This window comes from Osmerus eperlanus, chromosome 3, assembly GCF_963692335.1.
Source record: "Osmerus eperlanus chromosome 3, fOsmEpe2.1, whole genome shotgun sequence".
Lineage (NCBI taxonomy): Eukaryota > Metazoa > Chordata > Actinopteri > Osmeriformes > Osmeridae > Osmerus > Osmerus eperlanus.
The window spans coordinates 1,289,489-1,311,355 of NC_085020.1; positions in this window are offsets into that span (position 1 = coordinate 1,289,489).

Below are 21,867 nucleotides of genomic sequence, written 5' to 3' on the forward strand. Positions count from 1 at the left end.
TGGATCAAAACTATCCAGTTATCCAACTCTAAAATATAGTGAAGTCTATGTTCTTAGCAACTAGAACTGGAATAACAACCAAAATAAAATTGTTTTACAGAAAAATGAACAGGAAAATATTAGGTAAATGTTTCAAATTCCTTGCTTAATTTAATATAAGCACGTAACGCGGTACTTTTACAAATGTCGAACATAACATTTTCAAAACAGCAAATTCTTATTTCTTACTTCTGCAGTAAACCATATAAGATTTACGCAATAGTCCTTTTTGATTTCTCAAATCTAAGATTCAACAGAAAAGTAAATGTATTCAGATTTTTCAGACTCCCTTCAATAGAGTCTGAATGATTGACTGTCTATTCCCAGCTGGCACTGCTAAGCCACCAACATGACGACTCTGGCCGCGGTTTCTCTGTTGAACACAGCAAACACCTGGATCGTGTTTGGACCGCGATATAAATAGACTCACCTCCAAATGCAAACCACCTGTGTTGGCTCATTGTGATGTTTCAGACCTCTGTTACCGAGGAGGCTTCAAGGCAGAACATGCGGTAATATCGCTGTAGCGTAACAATAATCCACATTGTAGCATGTTTTTTTAAGCAAAGTGTCCGTGTATGTATTTCGGGAGAAGAGAAATTAACTCATGTTGTTGCTAGGACTACTCAACCAACCACAAGGGGATGATGGTTGGTGTTGATTTAACTTTTCTATAGGTCCTCTCTCACGAGATAGAGCTATATGATCACTTCTGGTGTTAAATTAACACTTTGAGATTTGACGTGCTGGCTGATGGCTTGCTGGAAAGGCTCTCATGCTGACAGAGAGATGACAGAAGGCTGGAGGCTGTCAGGAGAGGGAAGCAGGCAGGGCTGGGATCTGCTTCCACACCTCCACCTGTCTGACTGGAGCCAGATTACAGGGGTTGACTCAAGGCTGACGCTCTCAATCAGCCGGCACTTCTTCACTATCCACTTCCCCCTGGCAGGCTGGCACAGGAACACGCTCCTCCTCAGTGAACCTAGTGATCCCAGCTCTCCCCTCTCTGTGTCTGTCCAACGCAAGACCCGAACGGTTGACCTGTGTCTCACACACACACACACACGCTCAGACACATACAGACACACACACACACCCCAAGTTGTTCAAGAAGAAATGAACGCCTGTGTGAATGTACCCAGCTCTTGTCCTGCTGTTGCATGGCAACAATGATGGATTTGCGGCCTTGCTCATGAGTGTGTGTTTGGTCTCAGCTAATGGCTTGGCGTGACTTGGTCACCGATGTCAAGCTCTGAAACTTGTCTCGGTAAATGTTTTGCATGGTTGAGTAAGCAAAGTTTGGAAGCCTACCTGGAATACTTTGAGCTTTAAATAGCGCAAGGCGCCACCCACTTCCTCGCTGACTTGCTTAATGCTGACACACACACAAACTGATGAATTACAAGTTGACTGGAAATTATGAAGACGAAGAGAAAATAAGACCAATTTTCTGGTAATTGCGGTCAGGGTTTTGGGTCTATTGGGGCAAAGGTGCTCGCGTGTTGGGAGCGCAGCGCTGTCGTGTATTTTTAGAATCCAACTCCTCCGTCCCGTTGGCACGACATTCAAGTACAACATACCTCCTGGGCTGTTCTTTCCTCCTTCAAACAAGGACCTTCACTCCATGGTTTGTTCTTCTGGAACATTTCCAGGGCTTCCAGGGTCACTAAGCAGCAGGTTTTCACAGCCTGGCTTTTGCTAGCTTAAGAGAAACCTTGAACCCACCAGCCAGTATCATCTGGAAACAAGTTGCTCTCTGCTATACTGAATATCTTAAGTGTCTAATAGGACCTTTTTATTCAGTTGATGCGCTGGTATGTTGCAATATTAAGGAATGGGACTCAAACAGGACTAATTAAATCTCCAATAAAGGAATATAAAAAAGCTATTTATCAGTTCAGCTGTGCTGACAAATAGCTTGTTGTTAGCTGTAATGTGAGTGAAGTTCTGCCGGAGCAGGCATCCAAAACCTGCTGTGAATGTTTCCCACTGTCAAGCAGAAAAACACATGGAAGGTGTAACGCATGTGCCGTGTTTGTGTGGTTGAAGGTTTTTTTTCTCTAAGTGAAAAGCCTGACTAATGGTAATCCAGCCCAGAGCCATCAAGACATCAGTAAACCTGTCTGGAAGGTTCCTCAGCAGAGCAGACTGGGAGATGACAGCAGCTGTCAGATGAGAGATTAACTGACGATCATCCTGAACGTTGCATCAGCACAGTCTCACACGTCACCTCTCACTCCGACATTTAGCAGGATCCAAACCTAGCCCAGAGCTCCAGCAGCAGCTTCCCTGGGCTGCCTCACTCCAGCACGACGCATGACAGGACACTCACATGTGTGCCTTTAAAGGACTCTTCACCCCAATCCCAAACTCAACCATGTACGTAGAGAAGTACCTCCAAGATACACACACACACACACACATACTGCACAGACATACACAAATGCCAGACAGGATTAGTAACATTCCATAACAGCAATAAGGCCTTTCAGTGGGTTGTGTGAAAGATGAATAGTTTCTTTACTTGAAACACACACGCTTAAACTCTTTGACACATACATCCATGTGTGTGTGTAACAGACGTGGTCTTGCAAGCTCCGTCAGAGGTATCGGGCAAATCGTCCCGCACTGGGTTCGAACTTACCACCCAAGCGCCACCACTACCAACTACGCCAACGAAAAGCTAGCTATTCGTTGATGCGGGTGGCCTGTTACATACCTGAGCAGTGAGTTTCACCGATACACATTGGCTACATTCACCCCTCAAACTCACTCCGGCCGGTTAGCTGATGCTAACCTAGCGATCCGGGTCACGGCACCAGTGTAACAGACGTGGTCTTGCAAGCTCCGTCAGAGGTATCGGGCAAATCGTCCCGCACTGGGTTCGAACTTACCACCTCTGGCTTCCCAAGCGCCACCACTACCAACTACGCCAACGAAAAGCTAGCTATTCGTTGATGCGGGTGGCCTGTTACATACCTGAGGAGTGAGTTTCACCGATACACATCGGCTACATGTGCACAAGCTCAAATTAATACCATCATGGCATTCATCACTGCAAACCTTCAGGAGGCAGAACAGCACACTTACTTAAAGGAAATGGTCCAAACTAGAAAGCACAAATAAACATTTACAGATCAAGAACAATATGTTTTCATCTCACTCAACAACAAATTGACAACTGGTTGGCTATCAAGTATAAGTGGTTAGCTGTTTAAGGACTTGTTTACAGTAAGTTACAATCTAATCTGTCCAAAACTACAGTACAGTATATCACAACTTAACCACTCCAGTCAGACTGGTAGCAGTGTACAGATCTACTGTAAACTTGACATGTCTCGGTTCCCAAAAATGGTCACAATAAGCTACAGCACATACTTACACAATAAGCTACACCTCATACTTACACAATAAGCTACACCTCATACTTACACAATAATCTACAGCACATACTTACACAATAAGCTACACCACATACTTACACAAACCACATCCAAACGACTTTGGTTTGCTCAAGCTTGGTGCCAAAGCCTTAGGGTTCAGTGGTTTGAATTAAGTTAAGAATTACATTTGTTAGAATAGATTAAAATGGAGGCATGCAATTAAAATGTGTACTAACAGTTTTAGTAGTTTGATGTTGATCATCTGTGTTGTGTTGAGCCGTGTACACAGCCCAGGAAGAGCTGATTGCTGTGTCCTCTCCACCTTTGGGGTCCACAGCCAAAATGAGCTAATTTCATGGAAAGGGTTGAGGCAGGTTTTGCCATCTGTCAGGCAAATCCATGCAAACAGGCACTGACAAGGTTTTGTGTGTGTGTTGGGAGTCTAGCCAGAGGGCTAAGAGAGAACAGCGCTTCTACTCATTTGAAGCCTAATTAGTCCGAATGAGCAACCTCTGAGCTGCTCAATCCTCTGGGAAGTCGAGCGCAAACATTCAAGAGGACAGAAAACGGGATTTAACTCCTGATTAAAAAAGCCCTCAAACCTACAACCACTAAAGCTTCTGGTGGTGTGGTGCATGGAGAGGACAACAGGTATGCCACACACAAACACACGTGCACACTAAAAACACACAGGCAGGGTCCAGGCACATGCAACAACAGAGCCCTGTTCCTGTCATGGATCACACACAGGTATTGCATGTTGTGCTTGACTGGCAGCAGAGTCTATGAGAGGCGACTGGCTAGCACGATAGACTCTCCCCTGAGGAGGATTGTATAATCCTCTTAATCTTTGTCTCTTATTGTAGCGCAAAGGAGTAAATGTTGCATTTTGTGTGTATGTGTGTGTATCTGTTTGCATGTGTGTGTGTGTGTGTGTGTGCTTTAGTATTTAATCAACTGTAACTAGTTTTTAATGGCATAATAACACAAGATATGCTTACACTGTGATTTTTATTATTTGACTCCTTTGTGACCTGCAGCTATGACCAAAAATACAATTATTACGCATTCCTCTTTCATTACAGTAAGGTGTTACCAGGCGAGCACAGCTCAACAACAACATATTTGCATGCTAAACACAAGAGGAAATCAGCACTTACGGTAGAACTGCCAAGCCCCAAGCGAACCGCAACAACATGAAGGGCTTCCAAGACTACAGATCATTTTTGCCCGTTCACTGATGAAGTCTTAAACACTATTTCCCAGAAAGCCTGAGGTGAGAGAGAATAGTTCTGTCTCCAGCTGTAGGAATGAATGGATGTTACGCTCTAAACAGAAACACACAACTTGCTCGAAGAGCTGAACATCCTAATCAGTGTCTTCCTTAAGTTCCTCTTCTAGTTTAGCAAGGGGGCAATTTAGTGACTGTTGTTGTTTGGGGTAAATTCTGGCAGGAGTCATTTGCATAGCGAGCTCTTGGACAGAACACAAAGAAGGGTCCTTCTAAGTTCTGTGATGAAGAGGAGGAGATGCAGTGTAAGAAGTGAGCACAAGAGTTAGCAGTCTGGCAAACCAAACAAGGTGGGGAGGTGGGTTAGATAGGTAGGTTACATGCACTGTGATCCCCTCTTTAACTAGAGGTCAAAGGTCACCTAAGCACTCTGCTCCACTTATGGGCTATGAGTCTGGGGGGAGACATTAGGTGGATAGCGTGCACACAGCACTAAGGAGAACCAGAAAGGGCTGGAGGGGAGGAGGAGGGAGAGAGAGAAAGAGAGGAGGGGAGGAGAATAGAATAGAATATCTGTACAACACTGTCCGACGACATTGGAGGCAATCCTCCTCAGGTGCACTGAATAAATACACAAGTTTATAAAATAAGATACAAATTTAAAAAGATGAAGACTATAAGTTAAAACAGACACACATCCATCACATTCCACTATTGCACAGCTCCCTAAAATTGCACATAAAAACTTGCACTTGTAAAGCTTCTATGTACAGCAGCATTTAGGGTGACTACGGCTCTAGGATAAAAACTGTTTTTTAATCTGTTTGTCCGTGTATTTATTGTTCTGTATCGTCTGCCTGAGGGCAGCAGTTCAGGAGTGGAGGGAGGGAGGCCTGCAGGTTAACTCTGACAGACAGAAGGGCTGGGGACCTGGGCTTCACCGCCCTCGGGTTTCCTCTGATCCCCCAGCCACACTGCTCCCATTCAGACTGGAGGGCTGTAGGTGTGGCACGGTGGCAGCCCGGAGGAAACCAAAACCAAATGGGGCTTCTCTGGGCTCAGGCCTCACTGAGGTCTCACAACTGCCCAGGAAAGAACCCGCCTGCCAAGGAGAGATAGAGAGAGAGGGAGAGGGAGAGAAAGAGGGAGAGAGACAGAGAGAGAGAGAGAGAGAGGGAGAAAGAGGGAGAGAGAGAGAGAGAGAGAGAGAGAGAGAGAGAGAGAGAGAGAGAGAGAGAGAGAGAGAGAGAGAGAGAGAGAGAGAGAGAGAGAGAGAGAGAGAGAGAGAGAGGGAGAGGGAGAGAAAGAGGGAGAGAGGGAGAGAGAGAGAGAGAGAGGGAGGGAGGAAGAGGGAGAGACAGAGAGAGGAGAAAGTGAGAGAGAAGGAGAGAAAGAGAGGGTTGAAAATCATGCTACCCGGGCGTGGTTCCTCCATCCTGCTCCGAGCCACAGCAGAACCCTCCAGACTGAGGGAGGGAGACAGCCTGCAGCCACAGCAGAACCCTCCAGACTGAGGGAGGGAGACAGCCTGCAGCCACAGCCCCGGAGGGAGGAGGAGGGGTGGGGGCGAAGGAGAGGCATACTGGAGGAAGGGGGGAAGGTCTAGACAGGGGAGATAGAGGCCATGACCAGCTGTGTGTTATCGGTTCCCAGGGCACGCATTTGTAATGAGGAGAGGCACACCGCTGGCATGAAAGGCAGGGACAAGAGAAGGGAACAAGGGAGGGGGTGTGGTGGGCACAGAGAGGGCACCAGTGCCATGTTGTTTGTGTTGGACCACAACAAAAACAAGCACTGCGGGACACCGTAGCCCGGGCTAGCTCTGCACATGCTGCAGGGCAGTCTGGGTCAGGGGTGATGGCCCCCTCACAGGTTCCAGATTCAGTCCAGAGCTTTGAGTTTGTTTATTTGTCTGTTAAGAATCACACGCTGTAGATTTGCAAAAGAGATTCCTCCTTGCATGAATGGTAGGGTGTGTAAAGTACTTGTAGAAAGGGACTGGGGGCCTAGTTCTGTGTGTGTACACAACTGTGTGTGTGTGTGTACACAACTGTTTTGAGTGTAGAGAGGGTAGCTTACAAACGTGCCACACACTGGCAGGAGGCAGGCCTGTGTGGACAGGAACTCAGATAGCTGTGGTTAGAGAACAGCTGGGCTGGAGAGGTATCACCATGACCACAGACCACCAGAGTACACATCTAAACCAGGATCTCCAACGGCTGGAAGAGCGAGGCAGGGTCAAGAGGTCATTGTCCAAGACGCACAGGCCAGAGGTGTGCCACGAGGGGACAAGCTGCAGGAGGTGCAGGTCTGTGAACACACACGTATTTTACTGTGATGGTTCAAGGATGTTGAACTTGACCCTGAGGAGTTGGCAGTAGCTGTGTCCTTGAACCGTTTCTTAACTCGCCAAGGTTAAAATGACATTTCAGACTATTACCGTTTTATGATTTTACTTGATATTGGCATTTTAAATCAGAAAACAGAAACATGAATGCAGTCAGGCAAGATGCATGTTAAACCTCTTACGCTTTTGCACAAATCTAAAGTCAAATATCTTCTATCAGATGGTTGATAGAAGCACTGTTTCATAGTTCGATGGACTTTTAACCTTGGGAATGTCCATGCGACAATAATGATGTGACCTTGCTTTCATACCCTCCAAAAACTAAATTAATCTACGTGTTAGTTTCTGCCAGCCACCTCAGAAACCAGCCAGGCCAAACAAGTTTCATTTCCTTCCCAAGTGTTCCTGCCACTCCATCATAACAACTTTAATGTGGAGGGTGTCTGTTTGGAGATATGCATTGTGTCAGTTCCAGCTTTCTCACCTTGTTAATGGGGTCCTCAATATTTGGGTAAGAAATTATTATTACTTTACCAACAAAGTGTTTTGAGGAGTGATTATAAATGAACCTCAAGGCAAATGGCAAAATTAATGCTTTATAGCGTCACTGTATAATGTCAATATAGAGCCATAGTATGAATATTCGACTCCTGAATCATTCATCTCTGATTCTCTTCCTCACAGTACAGTCAAATATGACTCTCCTGAATCACTCACCTCTAAAGACTGTTTTTACATTTTGATGCTAGAATTCTTTCTGCCTTGTTTCCCTGCCTTGCCTCCGTCCGTCAGTGTGTTTTAAACGGCTGGACTGGACTGTGCTCGTGGGGTTTGGCTTCTTGAGGGTCGAACTGAGGTGAGGATGAAAGGGAAGAAGAACGACAGCGTGGTTACAACATGTGTCATACACCAATTAGGGATTGTGTAAAACTCACTGGCACTGTAAACGTGTCCTTTCCTCTCAATGCATTACTCAATAAGTCATTAAGATGTATTTGACGCCTGGCAATTGTAATGCAACCCTTCGATTCCGCCCGAAATTCGAGAAAGGTCATAAGATCAGATCTGTTGAAATGCAAACAGCTATAATTATGTTCTTGCCTATGGTGGTTTTGTTCGGAGGGAGTTTTGTTGCAGTGTGGTCACGCTTTGGTCAGACAAACATGGTCTCATACACACGCTCGCATGAACCCATCTACAGCTTGAAGAAAATCACGTTGGAAATTGGAGGTTGATGGTACAAAATCCCTACAATTCCCATTTGTTTTCATCAAAGCAATTTACAAACTGAAACCAGAAAAGTTCCTTCTGTCATGCTCAGCAGGTTCCTGTACTGGATGTTTGACAACCAGTGAGTTTGAGGATTCATGATAACAGGCATACCCTAAACACAGAATATTTAATTTGGGATTACATAAAGAGTAAGACTCACGATCATGCCCAACTTGTTTCCCTCCCTTTACCCCCCCCCCCCCCCCCCCCCCCCAGCAGGATAACATGATCCATCCTGGGCCTTGTATCCACACAGGAATATCTTCTTATCTGATCTACCTTGTTAAATACGGGTTTATTTGCTAAATAAAATAAATGTCCACCACAGTATAGAGCTCAAATCCCGACTGGAACAAGGCAACATGACAATTAGGGTAATTTACACCATTACAATTGTGTCAATTGAGAACTAATATACCTGATAGTGTCATGACAACTATGGGATTTTTCTTCACAGCAGGACAGTGTCATCTTTACAAATACAAATACATAGTGAGTAATATCAATCAATTTGTCTCCTAGCTTTCTGACAGAATGACACAAACATTCCTGCTCTTGATAAAGCCCTGTGGCCTGTGGGCCTCTCTGTCTTTCCCTCGCAGCCAAGCCCTAATCCTCTCAGTCACTGCCAGTCAAATGTTACATCAACATCTACACTTTAATCCTCAGAGTGAACTTTCTACCCTATTGCAAATATCCTAACAATATCCTTGGTCCCCGGTGGTGGAATGCACCCCCTGTTCAAGTCCTCGCCTCTAGTCCCCTCCCAGCCAGGTCTGAAGACACAGCTCCTCTCCGTCTCCCTGGACTGAACACACCCTGAGGGCTCCTGCAGAAGCTCTGATCTGGAAAACACCGCTTGTGGTGTCTGTGGAGGTGACCCTTTTGATATTTTCAAACTTTTGCCCACATACAGTATTTGAGATGTTGTTAAGCGCTGTCTTGTAACCAGAGGTGAGAAGTAACAAAGTACAAAATATTTATTTACTGTCCTTAAGTAGATTTTTTTGGTATCAGTACTTTACTTAACCCTTGTGTTATCTTCGGGTCATTCTGACCCATCAGTCATTGTGACCCACCGTCGTATTGCGACAGATTTACCTCCTACAAAAACAAAGTGAAGCATTTTCTTTTAACTGTCGGGCTGTCTCAGACCCCCCACATTGCAATGGTTAAAAGAAAATAATTTTTATTAGTTTTTGTATTGGGTAAAATTGGGTAAACACAACGGTGGTTTGTTATGAACCTTTGGGTCATGTGACCCGAAGGCAGCACAAGGGTTAATTATTAATTTAGTTTCCTTGACTATCACGCACAACAAACATAAGCTAGTCTACGAAGCTACAATGGTCAAAACTTTTTTTTAAACTTTTGATCCAGACTTTTGACCATGGTAGCTTTGGAAAAAAAAGTTTTAAAAAAGTTTAAACAATTCACAACAAGTGAATTTTTTAATTTTTTTAATGTTTTGGAAACAATGTTTAGGAAACAGAAAAAGTTTTGAAAAATGTTTTGAGAAAAAGTTTTGACCAAAATTTAGAAAAGTTTTACAAATAAGTTTAGAAAAAAGTTGGGAAAAAGCTTTGGGACAAACATTGAGAAAACATTTTGAGAACTTTTTATAAACTTTTACCAGAGTCTTTTGAAACATGAAGCAATATTGTAGGTAAATATCCCAATACCACACCAATGTATAGTCTTCGATGCATTCAATACGTATGAGATGCAGTCTCAGACACAGTGGTTTTGAAAAATGGGAGTCAGGTGGCTGAGCGGTGAGGGAGTCGGGCTAGTAATCTTAAGGTTGCCAGTTCGATTCCCAGCCGTGCAAAATGACGTTGTGTCCTTGGGCAAGGCACTTCACCCTACTTGCTTCGGGGGGGAATGTCCCTGTACTTACTGTAAGTCGCTCTGGATAAGAGCGTCTGCTAAATGACTAAATGTAAATGTAAAAAAACGCTACCAGAAAAGGTTTCTCCACACACCGTAAATTACCAATACACCCACAGTTAGTAGACTGACATGTAAAGACACTCACCACACACATACACAAACACACACAGTAAATCCAGTACAGCAGACAGTATGGAAAACATGTTGTTGAGTAGAGGTTTGGCGGCCATATGTTGGTCAAGCTTATATACCATACCGCTGTCCAGTAATCTGACACACGCCAGCACACACACAACCTCTTTCTCTCCATATCTCTCCCACACACACACATACAGAGATCCTGATTTCTCTGTGAACCGACTGTCGGATGACACCCACCCTCGCAGGCTCCTGAAGCAGGGAGGTCTGGGGAAGACCCCAGGGGTCCAGAGAGAGGCCCAGACCATGGCCAGGGCCGCCCCAACACAGGCCTCATAACCTGGGACCTGCTGACAGAAAGTTGGCCCAGTGGACCTGGCTTTGCTCGAGCCCAACGTGACATATTTCTGAAGAGACCAGAGCTCTCGTTAACAGAGTCAGCCCAGCCACGACCATGCTTTGGGAAGAGCTATACTCTGTTCATTCCAGTACCTGAGGGGTCCCCGTGTTGGGGTGATTACTAACCTACATGTGACCTGATGGGACTGATCCATTAAGTCACGTCAGATCACTCATTAGCTTAAGGAAGGTAAGAAGGAAAGATTTGTTTCATGTTACAATATCCAAAAGGGTTTATGTCATTACTTCCTTTCCAGTTACTCAAAGTACAACATTTAATCAATATATAACAATGATTTTTAGAGTTTAAATTGTATTAGATTTAGCATCAGTAAGAGTGTGTCTGATTAATCTAATATCTGAAAAAGGATGTTTGTATTCCAAAAGCTCAACCTCAAACCAGCATGATCATACCCTCACCATCTCCCCTGGGATGCCCATTCCACTGTTGAGTCATTTCCTTCTCATCCTCTGCCCCATCTCAAACGTTCCAGGTCAGTCCCTAACGTCCGACCGAGCCGCGTTCACCCGGGGATGGAAGCTTGTTTCATCCTCGGTTCTACATTTGTCTTTTCCTCTGCGGTTCCCTCCTCAAACAATCGTGGTCCTTGGGCCGTGCCCAAGATGGGAAGTCTGACTCTTGTGTCCACCTTTCATGTGATTCCAGGCCGCAGAGAAAGGACAGGGTACACAAACACACTGGAAAATCCAGATCCCTTTCTCGGTGAGAATTTCAGATCTCTCCAGCTGTGAACTTTGCGTGCTTATTGTTTAGTTGTCGATCAACCAAGACTAATACAAGCGGTTGTTGTCGTTGATAGAATATCATGATTGCTTCACATTGCAGCTGGTTCAACAGTAGGTTTTAAAAGTGACTAGGTGTCCAGAGTTTAATACATTTTAAAACAGCCCTATCCAGTAAATATCCATGAATCCAGTTGGCTATTTAACTGTACTGAAGTATGTTTTTATCTTGGGTTGTTCTTTGAGCTTTACAGGTTCTGTCTATCTTGCATGAATCCCTCGCTCGTGTCCTTCAGAGCCTAGCGCCCAGGTCTCGTCCTTCTCCCATTCCCCTGCTCCAGCAGGGCCCACGCGGCAGGAACGACTATGCCACATGTCGCCTTCATAAATACTCTGAGGCCTGCCGATTGAACCGTAGCTCTCCTCGGTGTAGTTCACTGGAGATACAAGCGCAAGACATCAATAGCATGGTTGTGTTTTAAAAGGGAGATGTTTTTCCTCTCCAGGAATAGAACGCAAAGAGGACAGCCGTTTGCAGGCAGGGTATGTTTCCCATTAGGGACACATCATATTTCATGTCTTTTTATCAAGAAGATGGTCAGGGCTGCCTCAGTTTGTAAAACCGCATGCTCCCAAGCTAAAAATACATTAATGCGCAACAGTTGAGGCCACGCTACGCCCATCGCATGCATTGAAATGATTTACCATGGATCAACGTAGTCAGACAAAAACCCAGTCTCTCTGCCTGGCCATGTGTTATACAACCTTGGTGTGTATCGCAGTCACAACTCAAGACATGTGGCAGATCTGGAACACAGTTAGTGGATGTGAGGGTGATGCGTGTGAGTGTTTGTGTGTCTGCATGTGTGTGTGTGCATGTGTGTGTGAGTGTGTGTGTCAGGCCTGTGTTGGGTGACTGTCACCTTGGGAGTGAGACAATTTGCCCTTTTAAGAAGATTTAATTTTCACCAAATTATTATATTCTGTAAAGAATTTGCTGCCATACCTTTATATGACTTTAGTCTGGCACAGGGTTTAACCCAAAGCAAACACTCACACACAGGGCATGTTCATCCAAAACAACTTCTGTCTTGCAGTGACGCACTCACCCACCATGCAGTTCTTCTGTCCCAGGTTCAGACAGTATAACACATTATAGGATCAGCATTAGGGTAGTACATAAAACGTACATTTTTTGACAATCAACGTGTCCACCTTCAACTAATACCCGTTCATGTCTTTCATTGTGTCAGACATCCCTGTCCTCTCACACAAGTGCTCTCACTCTCTTTTTCCTATTTCCCCTCCCTCTCCTTCTCTCCGTCCCATCTTTCTCCTCAGCTGTCAGCGGCTGAGGTCTGTTCCATGATGCAGTTTGTTTTCCTGTGCGCTCTGGCTCGCACCGAGCCTCCCTCGCATTCTAGCTGCTCACCTGGCCAGATCCGCCAGATGCACAGCATGAGCCCAGCCTTCTGCCTCCCTCCCTCCTTTTCTCCCCTCCCTCCCTCCCTCCATCTTCCACCCTCCCTCCCTCCTCCACCCACCCTCCCTCCATCCTCCTCCCTCCCTCCATTCTCCTCCCTCCGGGCCCCATTCCCCCGCCTGTCAGCTCCCTCGCCCCCACACTCTCTCTCTCTCGCTCTCTCTCTCTCTCTCTCACCCCCACACACACTCACTCCCAACCCAACCTAAGACACACCTCTCCCTCGTGACTTCTCCGACTTTAACAACCCTCATCTTACTTCTACACCCAACTCCTCCTCCCCTTAAAACACAGCACCTCCACCCCCCATCCCTCAGCCTCCTGCCCCCCCTCTGCCTCCAGTACAACCCCTTCTACCTCCTCCACCACCCCCCCTCCACCCCCTCTGCCTCTGCCCTCTCCTTCTCACCCTGGCCTCAGCCACACTCCCCAGGTTTGTGGGTTGCCCACATGCATCCATCTTCCTGTCCTCCTCCTGGCCCGGCTTCTCTTTAACACCTCCTTAACGCGGTCTCCGGACCATTACAGACCAGCTCTCAGCAGCTGACCCGGGCCCGAAGTGCCACCCAGCCCTCGCCCACAAGACCGGCCTCCCCCCGGCTGCAGTCCCTCTCCCCTGAACAACAACACAGGACATGTGCAGGCTCAGGCCTCTGCCACGCTCCTCAGCAGCCCAGGCTGGAGAGGCTGCTCAGCAGGAATGCTGTTGAGGTAACTGGATGAGGGAGCTGTGTTTGGGTCTCTATAGGATTGCCACACCACAGCCACGGTGCCCGACTGAAGCATCAGATGTTGACTCGAAACCCCCTTCGATGTCTTCTATTGGCCAGTGATGTAATGCAAACCCGGTATTTTCGCAATACCCTCAAGGTATTCCTGGCCTGAGCACTGACCCTGCTGGGATTGTTGCCATTTCTTCCATTTAGCTGAACAAGGTGAACCAAGAACACCTTGAGCTTCTGGAAACAGAGCTGGGACTGCTGAGCACTGATGTTATTCTCTTCTTGCTTCTAAGGTTGTGGACTGGCACTAAGTCACATTTGGAGAATGCCTTTTTGAAATCTTGTCATCCCCATAAACTACAGTATATGTTCTTCACACTGGGACCTATAAGAACATGGCACTATGGCTGATAGCTGTATTATTGGCACTGGCGGCTTGCAACACAGCAGACCGAATCACCAATTAAATGATTTGATTGGTTATGAATTTATGACAACGTTCATGCCATAAATCTATGAGATTTGTTTAGAATTGCAACTGGATGATGAATTATGCTTTCCGTAATCAGGCAAGGCAAGATAGACTTGCACGTATGCAACAGAGATAAATGTTGTTCTATAATGTACTGTATGTTCTACAGTCAACAAACACCTGGGATTTTAGAGGTGTTTAATAGTTCTTTTTGTCATTGTCTGCAGTCAAAGTTCAAGTCAAAATGGGGTGTCGCAGTCTCATAGTTACAGTGTGTTAGTATTCTCTCTGAGTGTCTTGAATATGACTCGTGCAGGTACAGGCTGTACTAATATGTTGCTACCCTAACCCTAAACAAAACATTGCTCAAGTAGCTAAAACTGCAAAAAAAAAAAAGAATATTCTCCAGGAGAGGGAACGGTGCTGGCTGATGATTGCTCCATCAGGAGTGCTATTCCATTTTGTTTTGCAATGGCATTCAAGGAACTCTATAAATATCCTCTGTAATTGAACATATTTGACATCTACTGTAAGGATTAGGACAAGAGAATTGCATCATGGTCTTAGAGAAGAGTTTGTCTGATTCGTGTTGCAGAGTGGGTTCAGAATTCATGGAAGAATGTTGAACGAGGGATTATCAGATAAATCAGACCTGTTGTTTTCAGTGATCCAGTCACATGGGAAAGTCTTCAACAAACCAAGGCTTAAACCATGGTTACTCTCTGTTTACGGTGATGTATATATGCCATGTTGATGTTGTCACTGCAATATCTTGTTTAAGCAAGGATCTACTTTCCATTAGCAATGACAGCAAGACAGAAACATAAATCTGAGCAGACGAGAAACTATCTGTCATCTTGATCCACCAGAATCATTCCGTTTTGGATTTGTTTGTATAAATAGGACAGTGGCATTCCGAGAAATTAGCTTACTTGCTTGATAAATAAAACATACAACGCCATGAAATGTTGATTTTGTTTAGACAAGACGTATACGGTATTTTTCGGAAAATAAGACGCATTTTCTATAAACCGCACCCCACCAGAATGGGAGCTTTGTAAATCTGAATATAAACCGTACAGGAATATATATGCCGCACTTGATACGGGAACAATGATAACAAGCAATGCAAGAGTGTGTGTGTGTGTACAGTATGTATACATGTGCAGTTGTCCTTGGATACAAGTTTGTGTTTATGAGTCTGTGTACACACACTGTAAAAAGAAAAATCCCATGAAAATCTCTCAGAACCAACGATGCCCTCAATTAGTATGGTAGCTGCAGTCAGGCTAACGAGGCCCTCGCTGGGCCTCTGTCCTGGCCATCCTACTGCCCTCGCTGGGCCTCTGTCCTGGCCATCCTACTGCCCTCGCTGGGCCTCTGTCCTGGCCATCCTACTGCCCTCGCTGGGCCTCTGTCCTGGCCATCCTACTGCCCTCGCTGGGCCTCTGTCCTGGCCATCCTACTGCCCTCGCTGGGCCTCTGTCCTGGCCATCCTACTGCCCTCGCTGGGCCTCTGTCCTGGAAATCCTACTGCCCTCGATGGGCCTCTGTCCTGGCCATCCTACTGCCCTCGATGGGCCTCTGTCCTGGCCATCTTACTGCCCTCGCTGGGCCTCTTTCCTGGCCATCCTACTGCCCTCGCTGGGCCTCTGTCCTGGAAATCCTACTGCCCTCGATGGGCCTCTGTCCTGGCCATCCTACTGCCCTCGCTGGGCCTCTTTCATGGCCATCCTACTGCCCTCGCTGGGCCTCTGTCCTGGAAATCCTACTGCCCTCGATGGGCCTCTGTCCTGGCCATCCTACTGCCCTCGCTGGGCCTCTGTCCTTGCCATCCTACTGCCCTCGATGGGCCTCTGTCCTGGCCATCCTACTGCCCTCGCTGGGCCTCTTTCCTGGCCATCCTACTGCCCTCGCTGGGCCTCTGTCCTGGCACATCGCTTGCTTGCCCGTCACAAGTCCACTGACGCACACACAGACACACACACACACATACACAGGCTCACACACACAGACACACGCCAAACAAATATACACAGACAAACACACCGACAGGCAAACATGCACACACCGACACACACACACAGACACACACACACATACACAGGCTCACACACACACAGACACACGCCAAACAAATATACACAGACAAACACACCGACAGGCAAACATGCACACACCGACACACACACACAGACACACACACACATACACAGGCTCACACACACAGACACACGCCAAACAAATATACACAGACAAACACACCGACAGGCAAACATGCACACACCGACACACACACATGGTCACACACAAACACTGTACATGTGCAAGGATGTTAACACACACACATACATGGTACATACAGGCAGCACATGTATTCATACCATGCTATACACTTGCTCTCTCTCTCTCTCTCTCTCTCTCTCTCTCTCTCTCTCTCTCTCTCTCTCTCTCTCTCTCTCTCTCTCTCTCTCTCTCTCTCTCTCTCTCTCTCTCTCTCTCTCTCTCTCTCTCTCTCTCTCTCACACACACACACACACACTCACACACACACACACACACACACACACAGGACAGGCCTCGGGGAGGTCTCTAGCCAGCGAGAGAGCTAGTCCTCAGAGTGCCAGCAGTCCTCTGACTGTGGATGCTTCAGTGCATGAATCAATATGAGTAATACTTTTAATTATGGGTGTTGCGACTGTATCTGATGCTAGTTTATTTCTTGGACCCAATTCCAGGTATTGGGTCATTCTCACAGTATAAAACGAAATCTGTTTATAATTTAAGTTCCTGCAGGGAGTGAAATCTATAACTTTTCTTTCTGTGTTTCGCCATGGTTTGTTTTCCAATGCGATTAGGGGATTCAGATGACATATTTGGTCAAACAAATTGGGGATATACAACTACAGAGTTGTTGTCATTGATTGCAAACATCAAACTCCTCATGCTAAGTGGTGGACTGAACTAATGACCCAAGAGGGGAGAGGACTGTCTCTGACCCCCATCCATACCTACATTGGTACGTTCGTCATCACAATCACGGCAGGGGTGAAAATTAGTCTCCACACCTGCTGGGGGCTGCAGCAGTGATTCAACAGGAACGGAGAAGGGTCAGGGGTCATCCCCCCTCACAGTCTCTAAGTTCGCTGGAGCCAGCAGGTTTGGGGGAGAGGGGCAATAAACACACACAGGAGAATGCACCCCCCCACACACACACAAACACACACACACCCCCCTCACACAAATACACGTGCACAAACACACAAACACTCCCACACACACACACACACTTGTCCGTGGCCAGCTGAGAGTGATTAGGCGGAGGGGTGAAGGTCAGGGAGAGGAGCAGGTGGGCTGTCCTCTGTGACCCTGTGGGACAACAGGGGCCACGGTCCCCAGGGGTCATTAGCACTCGCAGCCTGGCTGAGTCTGTGTCCTCTCCAGTTTCATCCCCTGAGAGCTCCCTCTCTCTCTCCCTCTCTCTCCCTCTCTCCCTCTCTGTCCCTCTCTCTCTCTCGCTCTCCCTCTCTCTCTCTCTCTCTCTCTCTCTCTCTCTCTCTCTCTCTCTCTCTCTCTCTCTCTCTCTCTCTCTCTCTCTCTCTCTCTCTCTCTCTCTCTCTCTCTCTCTCTCTCTCTCTCTCTCTCTCTCTCCCTCTCTCCCTTTCTCTCTCTCTCTCTCTCCCCCTCTCCTTCTCCCCAGCCCTCCCTCTCCCTCTCTAGATAGGATTTCTCACATAGTGTTCTACAGCAAACTGTTTGCACGGATGAATGCCTTTGGGGTTCCGGATCGAGTTGGGCAACACTAGAGGCCGGGTGTCTTCCTGTGCTGGTGGAGTGATGTGTAGACGTGGATCTGTGATGGTGGACATGGTGTTCTTTGCAGGGCATTGTGGCTGCTGATGCAATCGGCCGGGCACATGCCTCTGTGTGCTAGGGCAGAAGAGATCCCCATGATTAGCCCAGCAAACGAGGGCCCAGGGCAGGTGGTGAGTCCTGGTGGGGATGACCCCACCTGGCAGCATCCGTCAGCCTCCCTCGCTCTCTCTTCATACTGTACATTCTAGCACCCCCATCCTAATCATGCTTTCCTTTCCTCGTAATGTCAAATATAAGAGAGCCACTTCCTGTTGAGGAAGACGATCTGGCTCCCAAGTCATGGCTGAACCCCTTCTCATTGGAAACCCTAATCGCTACGGAAGATTATTTGGACCTTGTTGCCCTTTTTCCCCCCATCAGCTGTGTGGTCTGGATTAGCGTTCTATTCTCCTTGCTGTGTTTGTTTTGGGTATTTTGGATTAATGAGGCACGGCATTTGTGAAAGCCATTAGCCCCGTGGCCCTAGTGCAACCTCAATCTTGACACCTCACGACAGCCCTGCATGGTGTGGAGTATCGCTCCTCTGTCATTCAACAGTTCATGTTGAGGATTTACTTGCGGTTTCGGGAAACTCTCTTGGACAGAGAGGAGAGAGAGAGGGATGTAGAGCCAGAGGAGGAGAGAGACATGGTGTCAAGGGAGGGAGAGATCGCTAAACTAATGAAACACTCCATGATCAGCTGGTTTTGTTGCGCTGGGAGCAGACGTGGCCAGCAGAACGGCCAGGTCAGGGTCTTCCCACTGGTGACCTGCGTGTGAACGTGACTGTGACGTCAAATCCCCCCGTGGCCGCGCCTCAGCAACTGAAGGAGCGTCCAGAGCTGTCGCGAGCGTAACACGACAGGTGATGAGCAGCAAAGGACACCTCATCAACGGAAAGATATTGATCTGTGGGGAGAGCTGGGGGTTTAAACAAAGTGGATGTGACCCAGAGCATCAGAGTCTCTCTCACCCCAGTCCCAGACGGTCCCACGGGCAGTGATCCGCCTCGCACCCCTGACGAGCTGAAGGTCCTGACGGGCCAGGAAATAAACTGGGAGGAAAGAAGAACTCTGAACCAACGTGCCTTTTTACAGTAATCACCACAATTACAGTCAGTACCCCCCCACCCCTGCCCCCACCCCTGCCAGGCAAACCCATCTGCGAACAGCCATCCGGCTGGACCAAGAGTGCTTTCCCAGAGATATCAGTGACGTGCACACACACACACACACAGTGCACATGTGCAGCTTCCATTCCTCTGTCTCTCAAACACACGCACACACTCATACGGTGCAAAATCAAAACACAAACCAACTGTTTGTTTGTCTACTGGACATCAATAGAAAGCGGGAAATTGAGAAAGGGTGAGATGGAGAGGAGAGTGTGGGTGTGTGTGTATGTGGGGAGGGGGGGGGTTGTGTGAGGGGGTGTCCGTGTATACGAGGTGAGACACACTCTGAAGATGTGATCTGGTTCTGCTGTCAGCCTGCCGGGGTCACACTATCACCTGCCTGTCCCATTCCTGGCTTCCCCTTCCCTGGAAAGAATGTAGCGATGAAAAGTTGTGATTGGTGTAAGGGTGAGAGGCATTCTGGGAGCTGGGAGCCAGAAAAGGGAGGGAGTGGTGCAGAACCGGAGACCAGGGTGTGGGTCGTACGGATGTGTGGATCCCAGTCCAGACACTCTGACCAGGGTGTGGGTCGTACGGATGTGTGGATCCCAGTCCAGACACTCTGACCAGGGTGTGGGTCGTACGGATGTGTGGATCCCAGTCCAGACACTCTGCAGGCAGGGTGGACAGGCACAGCTCCTGCTTTGCAGCTCTGTGAAACTAATCTGCCGCTCTCTAATTCCACCGCCCCAACTCCCCCTGATTTTTCGTCTGGTCCAAATCTTTTTCTGTCTTCCAATTGTTTGTAATCGAGGAACACCGAGTTTTGGAATCTGGTGAATTTGAGCTCAGAGAGGACTCGGTGTTCTGACATTCCTGCCACGGTGAGAGACTTGTGTTACCAGCTGAACTGATGATCAGCACGTCGGACAGTCCATGCTGCCTGACAGGGTTTGAAGGTTCAGGCCTTTAGAAACGTCTCTGAGAGCAGCAGCACCTGTCTACAGGTTTACAATGATTAGAGGACCTCCGGAGGGTGGACCGGAGCAGGAACCCAACACACCTGTATGACCTAGTTCCTCTAATCCACTCTCTGGGGAAACGGTTCAAGGTGCTATTGGCAGGTTGTCAAATGGTGTGCGTGTGGAGGCAGGCGGAGGATAAGTCAAGCACAGAATGTAATACATCCAAATAGACGTGGAGTTCTTATCAGAGAGAAAAGCATCGACTAGGATCACAGCAGAGCAAGGAGATTGATAATGTTGTTTTTAGTCTCTCCTGTGAGCTGAAGCCAACATGATTTCTGATCCCCATGTCTGCAGCTTGTGTGCCTTCCATTCTCAACAAACATGTCAGAATCTGCCATCTGATCCGGTGAACCTTACACGGATGATTTGACGGTGGGAGACGAGCCGGACACCAGATACCGGTGTCCCTGTGGTCCGATGATTGAGACGAGGGGCTCCTGCTGTTGCAGAAGCACGTGGGTCCGTGACTCTGTGGCTGTCCCAGTCTGACGGCGTTTACTGTCTCACACCCAGGTCAGAAAGCAGCCGCTGGCCTGGGGGAGTGGAAAGACAAGATGACCGGGGCTCAGACCGAGGTCAGGTGATGTTTCTGTGAAACGCGTGATATGAGCATTGTGAAAGTGGGGTGCGGGGATTGAAACAAGTGTAATGTCATTTTTAGATGAGTTATTGCATGGGCCTACCTCTATGTTTTACCCTGAGGTGAACTCGCAGAGACCTATGATACCAACACGTTGCACAGGCGAGGTCCAAACAGAAATGTTAAGGAATGAACATTCCTGTAATTGTTAGTGAGTTGGTGAGTCAGAGAGAGAGTGGTTAGGGTTAGGACAGTACTTACATTTACATTTAGTCATTTAGCAGACGCTCTTATCCAGAGCGACTTACAGTAAGTACAGGGACATTCCCCCGAGGCAAGTAGGGTGAAGTGCCTTGCCCAAGGACACAACGTCAGTTGGCATGACCGGGAATCGAACTGGCAACCTTCGGATTACTAGCCCGATTCCCTCACCGCTCAGCCACCTGACTCCCTAGTACTTTAACTGTCTGTTTTTCCTTGCGGTCAGTAAGACAATTTGCTGAGTAAGCAAAAGCCATTACACTTTCAAATAGCGTCCTAGACCTCCCCCACAACCCCCATAACCATCTGCTTGGCAGCCTCTGCAGGTCCGGCTGATTGGTCGAGAGTGGAAAAGTGGCAAGGATTGTGGCCCAGGCGTTGGCAGATGAAGAACACATAGCAGGTGTGTGGAGTCACACCTGGTTAATTAAACAGCAATGCATCATCGGCTAACAGTGTTCATTTCTACTGAACAACTAATAGCTAATTTCCTTTAAATGGAACCATGTCCAGGCCAATACGTGCCATGTTTAAAGACTTGAACTCGCACCGGGGGGTGAGGCATGAACTTCAAGATGAGAGCAAATGTTGAATGGCTTGTTAACAGAGATAGTCACAGTGCAGCTGATACAGTCGGAGATGGGAAGTTACTTCCTAACTGTACTTCAGTAGATTTTTCTGGTATCAGTACTTTACTACACTATTTCTTTTTCTGACAACTTTTTACTTTCACTTCTTACATTTTTTACACAAATATCTATACTTTCTATTTCTTACATTTTCAAACCAGGCTTGTAACTGTAGTTTTAATCTGTATTTGGTGGCATGATTATTATTTTTCTTGTCATCACGTGCCTTTATTCATTTCCTGGCTATCATGCACAACAAAGATTAGCTAGTCTATGA